This window comes from Archocentrus centrarchus, unplaced genomic scaffold, assembly GCF_007364275.1.
Source record: "Archocentrus centrarchus isolate MPI-CPG fArcCen1 unplaced genomic scaffold, fArcCen1 scaffold_30_ctg1, whole genome shotgun sequence".
NCBI lineage: Eukaryota > Metazoa > Chordata > Actinopteri > Cichliformes > Cichlidae > Archocentrus > Archocentrus centrarchus.
In genome coordinates, this window is record NW_022060259.1 from 3,001,435 (window position 1) to 3,022,305 (window position 20,871).

General features: G+C 45.8%; 1 protein-coding gene across 1 annotated transcript in view; it reads left to right on the plus strand.

Moving 5' to 3' along the window:
* LOC115776288 (scavenger receptor cysteine-rich type 1 protein M130-like) overlaps positions 1-20,871 on the plus strand; it is a 216,784-nt gene that overhangs the window by 169,080 nt on the left and 26,833 nt on the right. The window lies entirely within an intron of this gene.

Here is a 20,871-nt window from a genome sequence, read left to right on the forward strand (position 1 = left end):
GCTTTTTGATCTTTGATAAACTGTGATCATCGACCACTGCACAGACACCTGCTAATTAGTGCAAAGTAACAGATGAATATAATACTAGATTAAAAGAAAAGATAGAATTTGTCTCATTAAAGTTGAAGCACAGGCACACACAACATCACTCAAGACCTAGAACATAATCCATATTTATGACTGACTGCTTGCTCATAGGGGGTCATTTTGTGTTTTCTCTGTAGCTATTGTCGGCTCTTTACAATATAAAACACATTCAGGCAGCTGTTTGTTGTGATTTGCTGCTATATAAAAAAATTGAACTGACTCAAATTAAAGCACCTCTACACTTCTGCTGCTTTCTCACTCACTGCAACCTACATGGTTCTGCTCAGTGCCGCAGAGTCATGTGACCACAGCACAACTAATCACATCAGAGGAGGGGGCGGGGCAAAGTGTGCCTGCATGAAAGTTTTTATTTTTATTACATTGAGTTAAAGATTTACATTAGTTATTTTATTAACAATATCAAAATATCCATATACAGCCAAGTTGAAATATATATACACACCTCTATATAAAAGTATGTCTGTGTAGATTCTCATTCATCCAGGTCATAGCAGTCTCTGGAGCTTGCAAAAAGGCGACTGGACTTCTTTTTGTTTCTTGAAGATGTTTCACCTCTCATCCGAAAAGCTTCTGCAGTTCTCAACCAAATGGTGGAGAGACCCAGGTATTTAAACCCCTGTGGGTGTAGTCCCTTGGAGGTGGTTATGGCCCTCTACTGTTCATGTTTACCTTGCCTGTTTTGGTATCATTCTTTTCAACATCACCTCATGTGTGTGACTGTATAGACTATATAGTATACGGTATTGACACACTGGACTAAAAAATAACATAAAAACGTAAAATCCGAGTAGTAAAAAAAATGATTTTTTTACTGTAAAAATCACAAACATGCTTAACGAATTATTTTATAAACTTAAAATTCAAATATAAGTTGTAAATTTTCAAAACTTGTGTAAAAATATAGTAAATAATAAAGTTATATGCAACTATTCACATTAAAATGCAGGAAAGGCATCAGGCGTTTTTCTGTACAACTATTTGCAGAGCAATTAGGACTCACAATAAGATGCTACACAAATTATTTATGCCACCTCAAAAACCAGTTTCTGTCCTCCACAAGACTGAGGGGCCATCACAGGCAAAACTTGCCATCAATGTTGTCTCTTTTACCACTTTTTCACCTGCTCCTCAGGAGCCAAATGCACCCAAATGCATCATGGTACCGCATAACTTCCTGATTGGTTGAAATGGTGAATTTTTTCATTAATAGGAAAGGGGTTGTCGGGATTTATTTTGTTTTGTTTTGTTTTGTTTTTATTAGCAAGCACTTCCTGTTAGCGAAACTCCAGTTTTCGCCGTTTATTTCTGCACAAAACGCGCATCAAAGGTGAGGACAATATACAGGAAAAAGCATGGTGTAATTCATTGGGCATAACTCTGGTTTTACTTGGCCTATCAACGAAATTTCAAAACTGGTACGTAAGTTGAAGTCTGCTCTTTCGATGCCTGTTGAAACGGAGACTCAGCGCAGCAGCGTCCCGATGTTACGTCATCTCAAATCGGTGATGTCGTGGACTCCAGAGGGTTAAACAACAGTTCTTTAATCTTGTTGGGCAACACATAAGGGAGAGTAAAACAGAGTTCCAAATACTGTCCTCAATTGTTTGTTGGATCCATTTGTGTTTGACTGCTGTTCCTGATGTGGGACTGAGAGACTTTTTGTCCAAGATGAAGACGCCTTCAACTGTGACGTGAAAGTTATTAAAAGTAACAGAGTCACACAAATCTGTACTGCATGTGACAGAGATATGATGCCAGATGACAGAGCATTTATTACAATTCTGTTCTCCTTTTTGGGAGACAGGAACGCTGTATTTCTGTACAAAATCATCATAAGAAAATGGAAGCCCTTCACAATTAAAAAGCTGTTTCATAAGTAGGACTTTGTTTCTGAACCAATTTTCAAAAAATAATGATTTGTTTCTGTGTGTGATGTTGACATTGTTCCATATAAAGTATTTGTGAGAGTATTCTGCCCTCGCTCTGGTTGCTAGACAGACAGATAACTCTTCCCAATGATGAAGCATGAATAGTTGTCATTACTGAGCTTTATTCAATACTCCATTGGTCAGAGTAAAACTTTATGAACTTACAGGCTGTGCTCCGCCTAAACGAAGCTGCTAACGTAGCGCATCGCTAAACAGGAAGTGCTGACTCTGTGACTTCCGGTTTTCCGATTTTCAGAATTAAACTGAATAAACAATGTAAAATACAACAAGGCAAACAATGTCACATTGAACAAACAATAATGGCTCATAAGGAGCCAGAACACTCCCCGCCTGACATTAGTAAAATGTCACACCCTTAGTAACATATCCTTTGCATCCTTTATCACCTTAACTTCGACCTTTCTAACATGTCCATCGCTACTGGGGTGAGCTTTCACTATGACCCCCATAGGCCATTGGTTCCTCTTTACCAATGGGTCCTTCAGGAGAACAACATCCCCCTGCCGAAGGTTGGGTCTAGGCTCCTTCCATTTACGTCGGCACTGCAGTGTTGAAAGGTATTCCTTCCACCAACGATGCCAGAAGGAGTTAGCCAGACTCTGAACTTGTCTCCACTGACGTTTGTAAAGGTCTTTTTCTCCAAAGTCGCCTTGAGGTACAGGAACAGCTCCGACCTTCTGAGTGAGAAGCGTGGCTGGAGTAAGGATGAGAGGGGAATCTGGGTCACTTGACACCGAAACCAACGGTCAAGCATTCATGATTGCAGCCACCTCTGCCAAAAAGGTGATCAGAACGTCATGAGTGAGGTGTTGAGTTCCAAGTTGAGCAAGCTGGGTGTCCAAGATCTTACGTGCGATTCCAATCATCCCCTCCCAACTACCTCCCATATGTGATGAGTGCGGAGGGTTGAAAATCCACGTGCAGCCACTGTCGTTGAGAAATGCCTTGACATTTGGGTCAGAAGAGATTTTGATGTCAAACCCCAACTCCTTGCACGCCCCTGTGAAGTTAGTCCCACAGTCTGATCTCAGTTGTTTTGCAGGCCCCCTTATAGAAAGGAACCTGCGAAGAGCGTTGATAAAATTGGACGTGTCCATAGACTCTATGGCCTCCAGGTGAACGGCTCTTGTGCTCATGCAGGTGAACATTACTGCCCAGCGTTTGCTGTTTGCGAGGCCACCTCGGGTGCGGCGTGAAGTGACCATCCATGGCCCGAACACATCAAGCCCCACATAGGAAAATGGAGGATCGGTGCTCAAGCGTTCTGGGGGTAGATCAGCCATTTTTTGAGATTGTGTCCCACCCCTTAGCTTGCGGCAAGCTACACAAGAGTGAATGAGACTGCTAATCTGGCATTTACCCCCCATAATCCAGTAACCTGCAGATCTCAAAGCACCCTCTGTGAGGTGGCGCCCTTGGTGCCTGATTTTCTCATGGTAGTGGCGGATCAACAGGTTGGTGATGTGACAACTACGTGGCATAATGTAGGGGTTTTTCTCAACACTTTCAAGGTCTGACTGGAGAAGGCGTCCACCGACCCTGAGGAGACCAGCCTTATCTATGTAGGGAGAGAGCTTTGTTAAAGGGCTTCCCCTGGACAAGTTCCTTCCTTCTTTGATTGCCTTGAGCTCCTCTGGGAATCTTTCTTGTTGAATTGCCCTTATTATTGTCTCTGTAGCTTTCTGAGAATCTGAAACACTGACTTTGTTGCACATGTGCCATCCATTACATTTCTCACTGCGCCCCTTCACTGAGGAGGTATGTGCAATGTGCACCAACCTGGCAATGGCTCTGCTGAGTGAACGCCAGCTGGAGAATGAGTTCAGGTTTTTAGTATTCAAAACAGACTGTGACACTTGTGGGACGGATGTCAGCAAAGGACGAACTTCTATGTCTTTATCAGGATTCTGAAGGTCAAATGTTTCAGGGTCCTGTGAACTACTCTCCGCTGGTTTGAGGAGCAGGTCTGGTCCCACCAACCACGTGCTGGCTGACAGTTTGATTGTTGGGAGAGATCTAGAACCATGGTCTGCTGGGTTACACTCGGACGGTACATAGTTCCACTGAGTTGGTTCTGTCGTCCGTCGAATGCGCTGCACACGGTTGTTGACAAAAACTTGAAACCTCCTAGGCTCGTTGTGAATATAGCCGAGGACAACCCTGCTGTCTGAGAAGAAACGCATAGAACTGATTTGGATGTCCATTTCATCTCTAATTAGTTCTGCGATTTCCACTGCTAACACTGCGGCACACAGCTCGAGCCTTGGAATGGTTAGTTCAGGTTTTGGCGCAAGCTTGGCTTTCCCAAATACGAATGCAAGCTCTATCTTGTCGTCACTGTTAGTTGCTTTCAAGAAGGCCACAGCAGCTATTGCTTGGGTTGATGCATCACAGAAGATGCAGATTTCTTTGTGCTTCACATTGCCGATAGAAAAGGTACAGTATGGCCTTGGAATGTGTATTTGTTCAAGTTGGTTAAGAGCATCCTTCCACTCTAGCCATTCCTGTAACATGGTCTCTGGGAGTGGATCATCCCACCCACAAGTGTCTTTGGTAAGTTCTCGTAACAGTGCCCTCCCTTTGATGCTCACAGGCACTGCGAACCCCAATGGATCGAACAGACTATTAATTGTGGATAGGACGCCCCTTTTTGTGTAGGGTTTCTCAGTTTTAGAAACTCGAAAGGTGAATGTGTCTCTCTCGATATCCCAACCTACTCCTAAACTCCTCTGCATAGGTGGAAATTCAGTGCTGAGGTCTAGCTCTTTGAGCCCACTTGCAAGATCATCGCAGGGAAATGCCCTCATAACCTCAGGGCTGTTGGAGGCTATTTTATGGAGCCGCAAGTTGGAAGCAGCGAGCAGTTCTTGTGTGTCTCTAAGGAGCTTGATTGCTTCAGACGCTGTGGGAACAGATTTCAGTCCATCATCGACATAGAAGTGTCTTTGGATGAACTGTTTTGCGGTGTGGCTGTAACATGTGTTCGGCTGGCACACCACATTTCTGAGTCCGAATGTAGCAACTGCTGGGGAAGGGCTATTGCCAAACACATGCACCTTCATCCTATATTCCACGATTTCGCCTTTTGGGTCATTGTTCCGGTACCAGAGGAACCGTAGGAAGTTCCTGTGACTCTCTTGCACAAGAAAGCAGTGGAACATTTGTTGTATGTCTGCTGTAACCGCCACTGCCTCTTCTCTGAAGCGGACAAGTACCCCCACAAGACTGTTGTTCATGTTTGGGCCTGTTAGCAGTACATCGTTCAAAGACACTCCCTGGTACTTGGCGCTAGAGTCAAATACCACCCTAATGTTCCCCGGTTTCTGTGGGTGGTAAACGCCGAAAAAGGGCAGATACCAGCACTCTTCCTTCTTTCCCAGGGTTGGAGCTGGCTCTGCATGGTCTTTATCAAACAACCCCTGCATAAAGTCCATAAAGTGTCCTTTCATTTCTGGACGTTTCTCTAGGCTGCGGAGGAGTGACTGGCGGCTAAGCTCCTATTATTAGGAAGGCGGGTTCTTGGTGAACGGAAAGGAAGTGGAGCTATCCAACTGTTTGTGCTGTCTTGGTGGAAGCCTCGTTCCATTATTTGCAAAAATGTTTGGTCCTCGAGAGAAGGGGCTAGCTTTTCGTCCTGCTCTGTTCGCTGAAAGATACATTCCCCAGTTTGACGTGAGCTGCTATTATCCCAGGACTTACTAAGGGTCTGAAACTGCTCCTTGACCTGAAAACTATTTTGACAAGGTGGTAGGAGGCTGGGATGTCCATTCTCCAGCACACAGGTGTTGTATGTACCCACGGCGGTTGGCTTGTGGGCTCCCCCCAGACATACTTCACCTACAATAACCCACCCAAGTGCTAGTCTCTGAGCAAATGGAGCGTTATCTGGGCCATTGACTCATTCGTACACCTTGTGCACCTGAATCATGTCTCGCCCTAACAGGAGCAAAATGTCTGTCTCTGTGTCAAGAGGTTGAATTCTACCTGCTAGATGTTTAAGGTGGGGATGAGCTTGCGCAACTTCTGGAGTTGGGATTTCTGACTTGTTATCTGGCAATGTGTCACACTCAAGCAATGAGGGGAGAGGATAGTTCAACTGACTATCTACTGACTGTATGACAAAGTTATTGGCTATGCGCCCACTGGACACGGAAACCCCGGTACATGTCTTCAGTGTGTATGGCGTTGCAAACCCCGTCGACATGTTAAAGGCATCGAAAAAGGCCGACCTAGCTAATGACCTGTTGCTCTGGTCGTCTATAATAGCATAGGCTTTGATCTTCCTGTCTGGGTGCCCCTTTGGATACACGTAGGTGAGACATATTTTGGCGCAGGAGCGCCCCCCAGCGGTGTCTCCACATATTTGCGTGCATGCTGAGGTAGTATCAGGAGTGGCTATATTTACCTCCCCACCATGCTCCTTCCTTTGCTCCCCGCCTTGGCCTGATGTAGTGCCTTCAGTATGTGTGTTTTGTGCTGTCCAGGGTGCTGGACCTGCATGAAGTGCTGCAATGTGTTTGTCACTATTGCACTCTGAGCATGTGATCTCAGCTCTACAGCTTCTCGCTTGATGCGTGGATGAATCACAGCACCGGAAGCAAATGTTGTGTTCTTTGAGGTACGCTTTGCGCTCCTCTAATGTTCTTTCTCTAAAGGCTCTGCACCTCTTAAGTGGGTGCGGCCTTTTGTGAATGGGGCATTCCTTGTTTGTGAATTCAACAGTGGTGGATGGTTTGTGTGATTTATTTACTTCAGTTTTGTGAACTGCAACAGGGTTTCTGGGCTTTTCTAATCTACTGCTGTAGCTGTTGCGAGAAGATGGGGTGGGAGCCAGTACTTGGTACTTAAAACTGGGGTCGTTTCTCATTTTTGCTTCGTCTTGAATAAAATGGCAGAAAAATGAAAACGGAGGGAAGGTCACGTTGTACCTTTGCTTGTATTTTGACCCTTCTGACATCCACCTGTCTTGCAGATTGATGGGAAGCTTTTCTACTACTGGAGCAATGCCACGTGAGGTGTTTAAGTATGCTAAGCCAGGCAAAATGCCATCCTTAGCTGCTACATCAATCTCCGACAGCAAGTCGCCAAGCTCTCTAAGCTTTTGTGGTTCCCTATTTGTAACTCTAGGAAAGTGGTCTAATCTTTCCAGAAGGGACCCTTCTATTGCCTCTGGGGTACCATAGCATTCCTCTAATCGAGCCCAAACCCTGCAGAAACCTTCCGCTGGATTATTGAGGTGCACTGAGCGGATACGTTTAGCATGTTTAGAGGACTCGTCCCCCAGCCACCTGGTGAGCAGATCTAACTCTTCACTAGGCTTCAGACCTAACCCCTCTGTTGTGTTGTTGAAAGAAGCTTTCCATGCCCAGTAGTCCTCTGCCTTGTCTGTAAACCTTGTTAGGCCATCTGTGACTAAATCTCTTTTTGCTAAATATCTAGCCAGATTAACAATGTCACTGTCTCCGTGCAAAGTGTTAGACAGATTCGGCTGGCGTGAGGGACTGTATGGAGCAAGGGAGCCTTTTGGTCGGGCCTGTCTTGTACTCTCATTCTCATAGTTGTATGCCTGTGTGGGCGTGAAGGGAGGCAGATGAGTACTAAACCCAGTTTGTACATCCTGATGATAAGCATGCCGCTCATGTTCTCCTGGTTGTGCTGGGCCTGAAATTGTGTTTGTTATGTGAGGAGGACACCTTGATTGAATTTGATATTTGTAGTCACTTTGTTCTATATCCTTGTGATCTGGTGATTGGTTGAGGTAAGTAAGTAAACTGTAGTTGTCCCCTTGTGCTGAGGCAGGAAGTTGACTGAGCGTCTGTGGAGTTAGTTTGACTCTTTGTGGGTCTACACTTTGTTGTTCTGCGATAATTGGGAATTGGGAACTGAGAGTCTCTTCTGCTGCGGCTGCTGACTCAAAAACACTGGCTTCAGCAAGAGCTGCCTCTGCTTCCTTCTGTTCTCTCAGTGCTTCTAATGTGGCTGTTAATTCTGCTTGCTTAATTTTTAAGTTCATCTCTTTGCGTGCATACTCCGCTCTGGCGCGTGCAGCTTCAGCCCTTGCGCGTGCTTCGACTGCTGCCATTGAAATTCTTGAGCTAGATGATCTGACTGACCCCGAGCAGACTGACCGTACCTCCAGCTTGTCCTCTTCAGATGGCTGTTTCACTGTTGTGGCCGCTGAGGTATGCACCGTTGCTTGCGGAGAAGCCTCTCTGCTACATCCCCTTGGAGCATCCATTTTCTGCGTAGCAAACAGTGCAGCCTTGTACTGTGTTCCTTCTGGAGTAGCCTTTTTACTATTCTGCCCTCGCTCTGGTTGCTAGACAGACAGATAACTCTTCCCAATGATGAAGCATGAATAGTTGTCATTACTGAGCTTTATTCAATACTCCATTGGTCAGAGTAAAACTTTATGAACTTACAGGCTGTGCTCCGCCTAAACGAAGCTGCTAACGTAGCGCATCGCTAAACAGGAAGTGCTGACTCTGTGACTTCCGGTTTTCCGATTTTCAGAATTAAACTGAATAAACAATGTAAAATACAACAAGGCAAACAATGTCACATTGAACAAACAATAATGGCTCATAAGGAGCCAGAACAGAGAGAATAGTTGTGCTTGTAAAGGCGGGACCAGCACAGGAGAGCTTGTCTGTATGTCTGACTGAGATATTTCTGTATCAGTGATGTTTTTTAGAGCAAGAACGTCACGTTTGTTTAAGTTAAGGTGTAAACCAGATATTCCAGAAAAACTCTCTAATGATGGATAATGCTGGGAGGACTTCACTTTTGCCTTCTAAGAATATGGTAGTATCATCAGCTAGCTGTGATATTTTTATTTGTCTGCCATCAGAGCTAATGCCCTTAAACTGATGCTGGGTTATTAAAAGGTTCAGGACTTGGCCTACCAGTAAAAAGAGGTAAGGTGAGATGGGACAGCCCTGACGAGGGCTGTTTCACTGAACTATTGTTTCCTTTATATAAGGTTTTATTGCCTTTATAAAAAAGTCATCAATTATGAAAAAAGCCAGTGTGTCAGAAATAAAATTATGGAAAACTGTGTCAAATGCCTTTTGAAAATCCAAGAAAAGAATCAGGGGGCTACCATCAATAAGTTCTCTGTAGTTAACCAAGTCCAGAACCAGACGAATATTATTAGAGATATGACGTCTACTCATAAATCCACATTGAGACTCATTAAATATTTCATTTAAGCCTGGTTTTACACGTTTGGCTAGTAAGGAGGCCATAATTTTATAATCGCTGTTGAGGAGTGTTATTGGCCTCAGTTATCAATAAGTAGAGGATCTTTGTTAGTTTGGGGATTAGAGTAAGAAGTCCTTGCTTCAATGATGGGGCAAAAATGTAGCGAGTCAGTTGGCAAATACTTTATAAAATTCAGCAGAGAGCCCATCATTACCCGGTGCAGATATGTCATTAAGCAGTGGCTATTTTTCTGATTTCAAATTTTAAAAATTCCCAGTATTTCCTATTATCATTGCTTATCAATGCCCTATTCCAAAATTTTCCTATATGATAGTTCATATCTGAAATTAGCTCTTCACTTTTTAAGAGTGAGTTATTAAATTTCCAGTAACCAACATTCCTTTTATTGTTACATTTATTAAAGTTTAGTCTTAACTTTACCATTTTGTGGTCGTCATAATAGCAGAAGAGATTTCTATCTCACTTCCACTTTGTTCAAGTTCTGCTGAAATCAACCAAAAATCGATCGTAGACTGAATAGTAGAGTCTTTGTTTGCCCATGTGAGCTGCCTGTCTGCTGCATGCCGATGTCTCCATATGTCCAATAGGTTTGTCCTGTTGCAGAAACTGATTAGTTTGTTTTCTGAATTAATTGCTCTTGATGGACGGCGATCAGAGATGTTGGACCAAACCATGTTAAAGTCGCCCCCTAAGATAAGTTTTTCTGAGGAATTTTTTTCAGAAAGAGAGTTAATATGTTTTTCTATTTCTTCAAGTAGTATAGTGTTTCCTGAAAGAGAGATATAACCATAAACGTTACCCAGTATGAACTGATCTCCTGTCACTTCAATAACAAGAAAAAGTCAGGGGCCTTTTGGATCACTTCTTGATTCTAACATTTCTCCATTGAATCTGCCTTTGAGGGTGGCGACCCCAGCAGAGTGATTAGATCTATGTGCCAATCAAATATCATTACCCCACTGATTTTTCCAGAAATTTAGATCATTTGGGCAAGAATGACATTCCTGTAGCAGAACTAGATCTGCTTTCATTTCTTTTGTTTGATCCCACAGGTATTTACCTCTGTGACAGCTACTCCTTTTCATAGGGTCCTGATCGCTTGGGCCGGCAGGGTATAACCCACTTCCGAGCTCAGTGACACTACTTAAGCTGTGGCGGGGCTGCTCGTCTGGCTCTAACTGCTAATAATCCTAACAGCTGCCCCGCTCCCTCCGTAATCTGATGCCGTCGGTCAAGAAGGCTCACGCAGCCGACCCCAAATTATGGCCCAATTAGTTGTAGCAGCCAGCCCCTTGATCAGTGCACTTGTTACTGACCAGATTTCTTTTATCGGCTCGGACAGTGAGCCCAAGGGACATATGTAAAGATGAAGTGGGTTTCATATGACTAGTGTGTACCGATAGAACCGATGTTATAGCTTAACTTGCCTATTATTCTACTGGTTCATGGACTTCAAATGTACCGTTAAAAGGGAAATAAGTCTCAAGGAATTATACTGACTTTTTAGAGTCAAATCTTTATTATGCAGGTTTCAGCTCAAGCAGTTTGCAATTAGCTCAAAATCAATTCTTAATCCATCCATCCATCCATCCATCCATTTTCTTCCGCTTATCCGGGGCCGGGTCGCGGGGGCAGAAGCCTAAGCAGAGAAGCCCAGGCTTCCCTCTCCCCAGCCACCTCCTCCAGCTCATCCGGAGGGACCCCAAGGCGTTCCCAGGCCAGCCGAGATACATAATCTCTCCAGCGTGTCCTGGGTCTACCACGGGGCCTCTTCCCGGTGGGACATGCCCGGAACACCTCACCCAGGAGGCAGCCAGGAGGCATCCTAATCAGATGCCCGAGCCACCTCAACTGGCTCCTTTCGATGTGGAGGAGCAGCGGCTCTACTCTGAGCCCCTCCGGGATGGCCGCACTCCTCACCTTATCTCTAAGGGAGAGGCCAGCCACCCTTCGAAGGAAACTCATTTCTGCCGCTTATATTCGCGATCTTATTCTTTCGGTCACTACCCAAAGCTCGTGACGATAGGTGAGGGTAGGAACGTAGATCGACCGGTAAATCGAGAGCTTCACTTTTACGCTAAGCTCCCTCTTCACCACGACGGACCGGTGCAGCGTCCGCATCACTGCAGAAGCAGCCCCGATCTGCCTGTCGATCTCCCGTTCCCTTCTCCCATCACTCGTGAACAAGACCCCGAGATACTTAAACTCCTCCACTTGAGGCAAGAACTCGTTCCTGAGCCGGAAATCGCACTCCACCCTTTTCCAGCTGAGGACCATGGCCTCAGACTTAGAGGTGCTGATTCTCATGCCAGCTGCTTCACACTCGGCTGCGAACCGTTCCACTGCGAGCTGGAGGCCCCCCCCCCGATGAAGCCAACAGAACCGCATCATCTGCAAAAAGCAGAGATGAGACTCTGAGGCCACCAAGGAAGAAGCCTTCCGCCACCTGGCTACACCTAGAAATTCTGTCCATAAAAATTATGAACAGAATCGGTGACAAAGGGCAGCCCTGACGGAGTCCAACACCCACAGGAAACGAATCCGACTTATTACCGGTTTTACGGACCAAGCTCTCACTGTGGTTGTACAAGGACTGAATGGCCCGCAACAATGGGCCAGACACCCCATACTCCCGCAGAACCTCCCAAAGGACACCCCGAGGGACACGGTGCTTCCACTACAGAAGGCGTGTCAGTGGGATTCAGAAGGTCCTCGAAGTATTCCTTCCACCGTCCGACTATAGCCTCAGTTAAAGTCAGCAGCACCCCCCCACCCCCGCACTATAAACAGTGTGAGGGAAGCACTGCTTTCCCCTCCCGAGTCGCCTGACGGTTTGCCAGAATCACTTCGATGCCGTCCGAAAGTCTTTTTCCATAGCCTCACCGAACTCCTCCCACACCCGAGTTTTTGCTTTGGCCACTACCTGAGCTGCATTCCGCTTGGCCTGTCGATACCTGTCAGCTGCCTCCGGAGTCCCACAGGCTAACCAAGCCCGATAGGACTCTTTCTTCAGCTTGATGGCTCCCTTCACCTCCGGTGACCACCATCTGGTTCGGGGGTTACCACCACGACAGGCACCAACCACCTTGCAGCCACAGCTCTGAGCAACAGCCTCAACAATGGAGGTGCGGAACATGGTCCATTCGCACTCAATGTCCTCAGCCTCCCTCGGAATGCTGTCGAAGTTCTGCCGGAGGTGGGAGTTGAAGATCTCCCGGACTGGGGCTTCTGCCAGGCGTTCCCAGTGCACCCTCACAATACGTTTAGGTGTGCCAGGTCTGTCCAGCATCTTCCCACGCCACCTGATCCAACTCACCACCAGGTGGTGATCAGTTGACAGCTCAGCTCCTCTCTTCACCCGAGTGTCCAGAACATAAGGCCGCAGATCTGATGATACGATTACAAAATCGATCATCGACCTGCGACCTAGGGTGTCCTGGTGCCATGTGTACTTATGGACATCCTTGTGTTCGAACACGGTGTTTGTTATGGACAAACTGTGGTTTGCACAGAAGTCCAATAACAAAACACCATTCGGGTTCAGATCGGGCAGGCCGTTCCTCCCAATCGCGCCCCTCCAGGTCTCACTGTCATTGCCCACGTGAGCGTTGAAGTCTCCCAGCAAGACTATGGAGTCACCAGATGGAGCACTCTCCAGCACCCCACCCAGCAACTCCAAAAAGGGTGGGTACCCTGAACTGTCATTCGGCGCATAAGCGCAAACAACAGTCAGGACCCGTTCCCCAGCCCGAAGGCGCAGGGAAACTACCCTCTCGTCCACCGGTGAAAACTCCGACGTACAGGCAGCAAGCCGGGGGGATACAAGAATACCCACCCCAGCTCGCCGCCTCTCACCGAGGGCAACTCCAGACTGGAACAGAGTCCAGCCCTTCTCCAGGAGACTGGCTCCAGAGCCCAGGCCATGCGTTGAGGTGAGCCCAACTATGTCTAGCTGGTATCTCTCAACCTCACGCACTAGCTCAGGCTCCTTCCCCACCAGAGAGGTGACATTCCATGTCCCAACAGCCAGTTTCGATAGCCGGGGATCGGTCCGCCAGGGCCTCCGCCCTCGGCCACCGCCCGACACACATTGCACCCGACCCCTACGACACCTCCTGCGGGTGGTGGGCCTGCAGGAGGGCGGGCCCATGTAACCTCTTCGGGCTGCGCCCGGCCAAGCACCACGGGCTAATGCCTGGCCACCAGACGCTCTCCCTCGAGCTCCCTCCCCAGGCCTGGCTCCAGGGTGGGGCCCCGGTAACCCTATCCCGGGCAGGGTAAACTGTTCCCTTGTTTTTTCACTCATAAGGGTCTTCTGAACCGCTCTTTGTCTGGACCCTCACCCAGGACCAGTTTGCCATGGGAGACCCTGCCAGGGGGACAAGCCCCCAGACAACATAGCTCCTGGGATCACTGGGACACACAAACCCCTCCACCACGATAAGGTGGCGATTCACGGAGGAGGACTTGGAGAAGGCATTCGACCGTGTTCCTCGGGGTGTTCTTTGGGAGGTTCTGCGGGAGTATGGGGTGTCTGGCCCATTGTTGCGGGCCATTCAGTCCTTGTACAACCACAGTGAGAGCTTGGTCCGTATAGCCGGTAATAAGTCGGATTTGTTTCCTGTGGGTGTTGGACTCCGTCAGGGCTGCCCTTTGTCACCGATTCTGTTCATAATTTTTATGGACAGAATTTCTAGGCGTAGCCAGGTGGCGGAAGGCTTCTTCCTTGGTGGCCTCAGAGTCTCATCTCTGCTTTTTGCAGATGATGCGGTTCTGTTGGCTTCATCAGGGGGGGGCCTCCAGCTCGCAGTGGAACGGTTCCCAGCCGAGTGTGAAGCGGCTGGCATGAGAATCAGCACCTCTAAGTCTGAGGCCATGGTCCTCAGCCGGAAAAGGGTGGAGTGCCATCTCCGGCTCAGGAACGAGTTCTTGCCTCAAGTGGAGGAGTTTAAGTATCTCGGGGTCTTGTTCACGAGTGATGGGCGAAGGGAACGGGAGATCGACAGGCGGATCGGGGCTGCTTCTGCAGTGATGCGGACGCTGCACCGGTCCGTCGTGGTGAAGAGGGAGCTTAGCGTAAAAGCGAAGCTCTCGATTTACCGGTCGATCTACGTTCCTACCCTCACCTATGGTCACGAGCTTTGGGTAGTGACCGAAAGAATAAGATCGCGAATACAAGCGGCAGAAATGAGTTTCCTTCGAAGGGTGGCTGGCCTCTCCCTTAGAGATAAGGTGAGGAGTGCGGCCATCCGGGAGGGGCTCAGAGTAGAGCCGCTGCTCCTCCACATCGAAAGGAGCCAGTTGAGGTGGCTCGGGCATCTGATTAGGATGCCTCCTGGCCGCCTCCTGGGTGAGGTGTTCCGGGCATGTCCCACCGGGAAGAGGCCCCGTGGTAGACCCAGGACACGCTGGAGAGATTATGTATCTCGGCTGGCCTGGGAACGCCTTGGGGTCCCTCCGGATGAGCTGGAGGAGGTGGCTGGGGAGAGGGAAGCTTGGGCTTCTCTGCTTAGGCTTCTGCCCCCGCGACCCGGCCCCGGATAAGCGGAAGAAAATGGATGGATGGATGGATGGATAATAATAATAATACCTGTGTCTGCTATTTTACTTTTGTGATAGACTCCAGCAGTGCAGACATAAACAGTTGACAGTAAAATGATTGTGCATTGCTGTCTAGGTTAGAAAAAAATTTATTCTGATGTAATGGAGTGAAGCTCCGCCTCTTCCTGCAGGCAGATATTTACTGAGGACAGAACATGTGATGATCAGAGCAGTGAGCAGACAGAGAGAAGTCTACCTGGACATGGATCACCTGTTTGTGCTGCTGCTGCTGTGGAGCTCAGGTAGGACTCTGGTTTAAAGATCAGCTGTTTGCATTCACTGATTTGATTGGAGGATTTCACCAAATGACTGACACAGAGCTGCTGTCTGCGCGCTGAGGGAGAAAAGAAAGATGAGATTATTAACCCTCTAGAAGCTGAATCATGAAATATTGTTTTAAAACTGGACTGTTTATTGAACCTTCTGACAAAAACAAATCTCAATTTGCATATATTTGTTTTAAATTTTATCATATTTGCTAGATCTGGCATTTAATCAATTTATTTTAGGGTTTTTTTTTTTGCACTAATGATGCAGAGGTCTCAAATACTCACTAAAACTCTTGTGAGTATCACAGGGTTAAGAATAACAGTAATGTAAAGATGGTGACTGTGTGTAATCTAAGTTTAAGAAAGAAAGGATGTCCACCTCCGCCGAGAGCAAGAACAAGGGTCTGACCCTATGACAGCTGAGATCGGCTCCAGCCCCCCCGAGACGCTGAAAAGGATACGTGATGTTAAAAATTCATGTTAATAAGTAATTAATTATTGAAAATCTTTTTTCAGTTTCACCAACAATGTAAACCTTCATAATTTCTCTATTTTCCCATTTCTGAAGGCAATTTAAATTCTAGAAAGTTCTCTTTTATTTCAGAAACAGAACAGTAAAGTTCACACTTTAATAAGAGATCCAGATGAAGAGTTTGATCTCTAGTAGGTTTCTGCATAGGTGATAAATTCATTTAAATACTGATCATAAGACTGTTTCCCACAGATTCATGTCACCCATTTTTATGCTTCTTTAAATACTGTTTTAAACTGCTCTGCATTTATTTTATATTCATCATTTGCATCTTATTTCTCTCATCTTTTGGATATAAAGCACTTTGAAAAGAGCAGACACACACACACACATACACATACACACACACACACACTCACGTGATCATCAAAAGAAAATAAAAGAAGAAAAAATCGATCAATTTGAACCCAGCATTAATCTCTGACTAAAAACATGCTGAGAGCGCCCTCTACTGGATCTTTGGAGGTCTCACATGTGTGGCAGGGGGCCATTTCCCTCCCCTGGCTGGAAGTGAATGTGCTCAGAAAGCATGTGTACTTCTTTAGAGTAAAAGGTTATTGTGCAGCAGTTTTACTCTGATGTGCTAGAATTTAAAATCACAGATTCATGATTCTGTCTAACTGCATTGCTCCTGCTGATTTAACCTATTAGGAATTCCACTCATGACCATTTAAAATGCACTGTTCATTCCACACATGTAGCTTGCACTCATTGATCTGGCACATGCAAGAAGTTCAATTCAACTTTATTTATATTGCACAAATCACAACAAACAGTAACCTCAAGGCGCTTTGTATTGTGGGTAAAGACCCTATAATAATACTTAGAAAACCCAACAGTCAAATTGAGGACCTATGAGCAGCACTTGGTGACAGTGGGAAGGAAAAACTCCCTTTAACAGGAAGAAACCTCCAGCAGAACCAGGCTCAGGGAGGGGGGTCATCTGCTGAGGGGAGAGAGACAGAGATTAATAATAACTAATGATTAAATGCAGAGTGGGGTATAAACAGAGTGAAAAGATGTAAATGAAGAAGCTGTCATGTGGCGGTGTGCAGCAGGCAGGATGAGGACCTCAGTGCAGGACACTTACTCTGGAGTAAACTCAGAAATCTCAGCTTTATTGCTGGAAACCACAAAAACCACAAGGAACACACGATGACAACTACAAGGACGCGACAACAAGCAGGGGAAAACACAGGATTTAAATACACAAGGGCTGACGAGGGAACAAGACACATCAGGGAAACACAGGTGAACAGAATGACACTAACACAAGGAGACAACTCAAAACGTCAAAGGACGCAGGGCCATGACAGAAGCAGCCTAGACCTGGAGCAGCGCAACTAAGGGATCGTTCAGGGTCACCTGATCCAGCTCTAACTATAAGTTTGATCATAAAGGAAAGTTTTAAGCCTAATCTTAAAAATAGAGAGGGTGTCTGTCTGTGCCTGAATCCAAGCTGGGAGCTGGTTCCACAGAAGAGGGGCCTGAAAGCTGAAGGCTCTGCCTCCCACGCAGTGCTTTCTAATAATACTGCCTAAGGGAAGCATGTATAATGTAAATAAAATTGGTCCTAGCACAGAACCCTGTGGAACTCCATAATTAGCCTTAGTGTGTGAAGAAGACTCCCCATTTACATGAACAAATTGGAGTCTATGAGATAAATATGATTCAAACCACTGCAGTGCAGTACCTTTAATACCTATAGCAAGCTCTAATCTCTGTAATAAAATGTTATGGTCAACAGTATCAAAGCTGCACTGAGGTCCAACAGGACAGTCACAGAGATGAGTCCACTGTCAGAGGCTCTAAGAAGATCATTGGTAACCTTCACTAATGCTGTTTCTGTACTGTGATGAATTCTGAAACCTGACTGAAACTCTTCAAATAAACCGTTCCTCTGCAGATGATCAGTTAGCTGTTTTACAACTACTCTTTCAAGAGTCTTTGAGAGAAAAGGAAGGTTGGAGATTGGCCTATAATTAGCTAAGACAGCTGGGTCAGTGATGGCTTTTTAAGTAGTTGTTTAATAACAGCCACCTTGAAGGCCTGTTATGTAGCGACTCAACAACCTTCTGCCACCACACCATTGAGCAGGGAAATCTGCACCCCTGACTCGCTTAACCAACAAGCATTCAGTTCCAACATTGCACTTCAGATTGTTTATTTGCATGTTTTAACGATCCACACAGCAGTCAAGCCCGAGCACATGCAGGCTACTTCATGGCACTCCATACAAAGCAAGGCATTGTCAAGTATTGATGAGAGTGTGAAACCGAAGCTTCGATACGTGCTTCGAACCCTGGGCTTACAACTCCAGAGAACCACTGCTTCGAAGCTTGCGTCAGAGCGAAAAAAATCATGTGACATATGAGGTCCGAAGCAGCAACTGCTTCATTCTCAGACTGAATCAGCTGACTGGTTCAGGTGATTCGCTGGTTACGAGTGAAGGAGTGAGAGCGAGGCAGTCAGCTGGTTCATACTCGCACGGTTTAAGCGTTGTTTGGCCAACAGTTACTGCTGAGTTATAAATTAAAGACAACCTTTGCTGGCTCGTCCTTTCAACGTGATGACGGACGCTGTCGTATCAAGATTAACACAAAAGCGGTAGTTACACAAGCACACCCAGTTAATGCCATGTTTTCCCAGCACTCTGCTCAATAACACAACACACATTCATCCATCTTTACTTGCAAATAGAACCTGATACCATGATATTTGGTCATTTGTGTGCCTCAAACAATGCAAAGATGCTTCAGATTATTGAGGTGTGTGAGCATGTGCATGCAGGTGTGTAATTGAAAGCATTGCACTTTTCCAGGAGAGGGCGCTATAATTGAAACTTCGAGTAATGAATCTATCTTCAAACCATTTGGCTCAAGTGGTTCAGTGCTTCACAAAAGCTTCATTTTCTCATCACTATTGACAAGTACATAGAAAACATGAAGAAAGTCCTTGAAAAGCGGTCAACAAAAATACATTCTCCCTACTCACCGATACTCCATGTCGACCCACCAGTGCCCAGGTGATTATACTTCCTACCCATTAACCAAACACCTCCCACGTGACCTACATGCCTACCGTAATCCCAGGCATATACATGCAATGCTCTATGTCCACCATAACACCACTAAGTTGTATATGGCTCTTACAAGGCCTGTGGTACATCGTCAACTAATAAAGACAGACTGATCACATTTAAGATTAATAGTGGGATCTCTTTGAACAGTCTTGTAGGAATGGGGTCTAATAGATATGTTGATGGCTTGGAGTAGCGGCCCCCCATCCTTTTTGCACCACCGACCGGTTTAATGCCAGACAATATTTTCATGGATTGGCCTTTAAGATGTGGCAGATAAACACAACCAAATAAATGATACGACCGGCATAAAAACTGTAATATTGTCTAAAAATAATAATAAATGTGAACCACTGTGTATGTGTATGCAACATTATCAGCAGCGTCCTCATAACATTGTGCCAACAACATGAGGAACATCCTCTCTGGCCCACTGCTCTCTGGTAGCCATGGTAACATTTAAAATGCCTTCAAAATAAGATATAAACAAAACAAAAACAAAACTCACCATAACGCTGAATCAGTGTGAGCCCTGAGCATGTTTCTCTGCAACTCATTTATGTTAGCTTGTGGGTTGGCTGGGATCGGCCTCTCTAACTATCAGCCAGCACGTGGAGAGTGACTGCAGAGCGGGTCCCCCTCAGTACTATACCCGTGTGAATGGACTAGTTCTTAAATAACACTTTCCTGCTCTGGTTGAGGACTTAAGTACATGTGTTATGTAGGTCAATCAACCTAGTGTGTTAGACAGGGATGGGAACCAGTGAGTTTCATTTAAGCGGTAACATATCAAGTGACCGAGACAAGCGTCTTGACACAAAAAAATTAGAGCTGCTCCATCCAAAGTGGGATGGATGCCGTCTCTCCCAACAACACCAGGTTTTCCCCAGAAACTTTCCCAATTACCTATAAAGTCCACGTAGTTTTTTGGACACCGCTCAGCAGAGGTGGGAAGTAACGAAGTACAAATACTTCGTTACTGTACTTAAGTAGATTTTTCAGGTATCTGTACTTTACTTAAGTATTTATTTTTCTGACTACTTTTTACTTTTACTCCCTACATTTTTACACAAGTATCTGTACTTTCTACTTCTTACATTTTCAAACAGACTCGTTACTTTTTAACACGTCAGAGAGAAGTTTGCATTTCCGGTCAGTGCGCCGTCAAACATCAAACGATTTGAGCCTAAACGGAGGAATAATAACACATAAGAGACAATCGTACTGCGTATCCTCCATCATCGGGGCTTATCTCGTACAAAGGGATTAAATACGCAAACCCATATAATTAATGTATCATTTATAGCGCTATAATCGGGCCGGATCGAGTCCGTAAGTTGCGCTGCGGCACATAAACAGCTTAGCTAGCGCTACTGAAGAGGAGCGAGCATGAAGGGAGTAACGTGTGGCAGGTAAATGCAACGTTTTTAAATGCTCAACAAATATCAGCAAACACACAAAGTGTGTGCAGTTTGTCAGACAGTGTGTCTGCTAGCTAAAAGAAGAGCTGCTGTATTTCAGGGAGAGCAAAGAGAGAGAAGTTCACTCAGAGATGGAGAAAGAGGACAGGAGAGGAAGAAGAGAGGTTAGATTTAAAGGTAAGGACTGGAAAATAAACTGAAGTATGCTGACTTTGTGTAATTCAAAGATTGTATGAAAATACTGCAGTTTAGGTTAGCTTGTTGTACTGTATTTACAGTAAAGCTCTGTGTTGGACTGGAGCACAGTGTTTGTGTTGATGGTCAGAGTTACAGGTTACATCAGTGCAGCAGAGATGAGTTTGAATCAAAGCTGCTGATGCTGAGATTCATTCACTGAATCCAACATTTCTACAGCCTGTATGCTGTCAGTGTAGGGGATGGAGATCAGCTCAGATAGCTGTGAAATACTGGGTTACATCTTTGTGAATTCAGTTCATCCACACAGAGCAGTAAACCTCAGAGCAGCAGCAGCAGGTCAGCTGATCACAGCCTGCACACCAACATCATTTACTGCAGCTCACAATAGAAAGCTGTGATTCTTCTCCCCATGCAGAGCCACTACAGCTGATCTTAGGGTTCCTCCACCTTCTGAATCCCACTGTAACCCCTGAGTATCCTCATGTTGGTG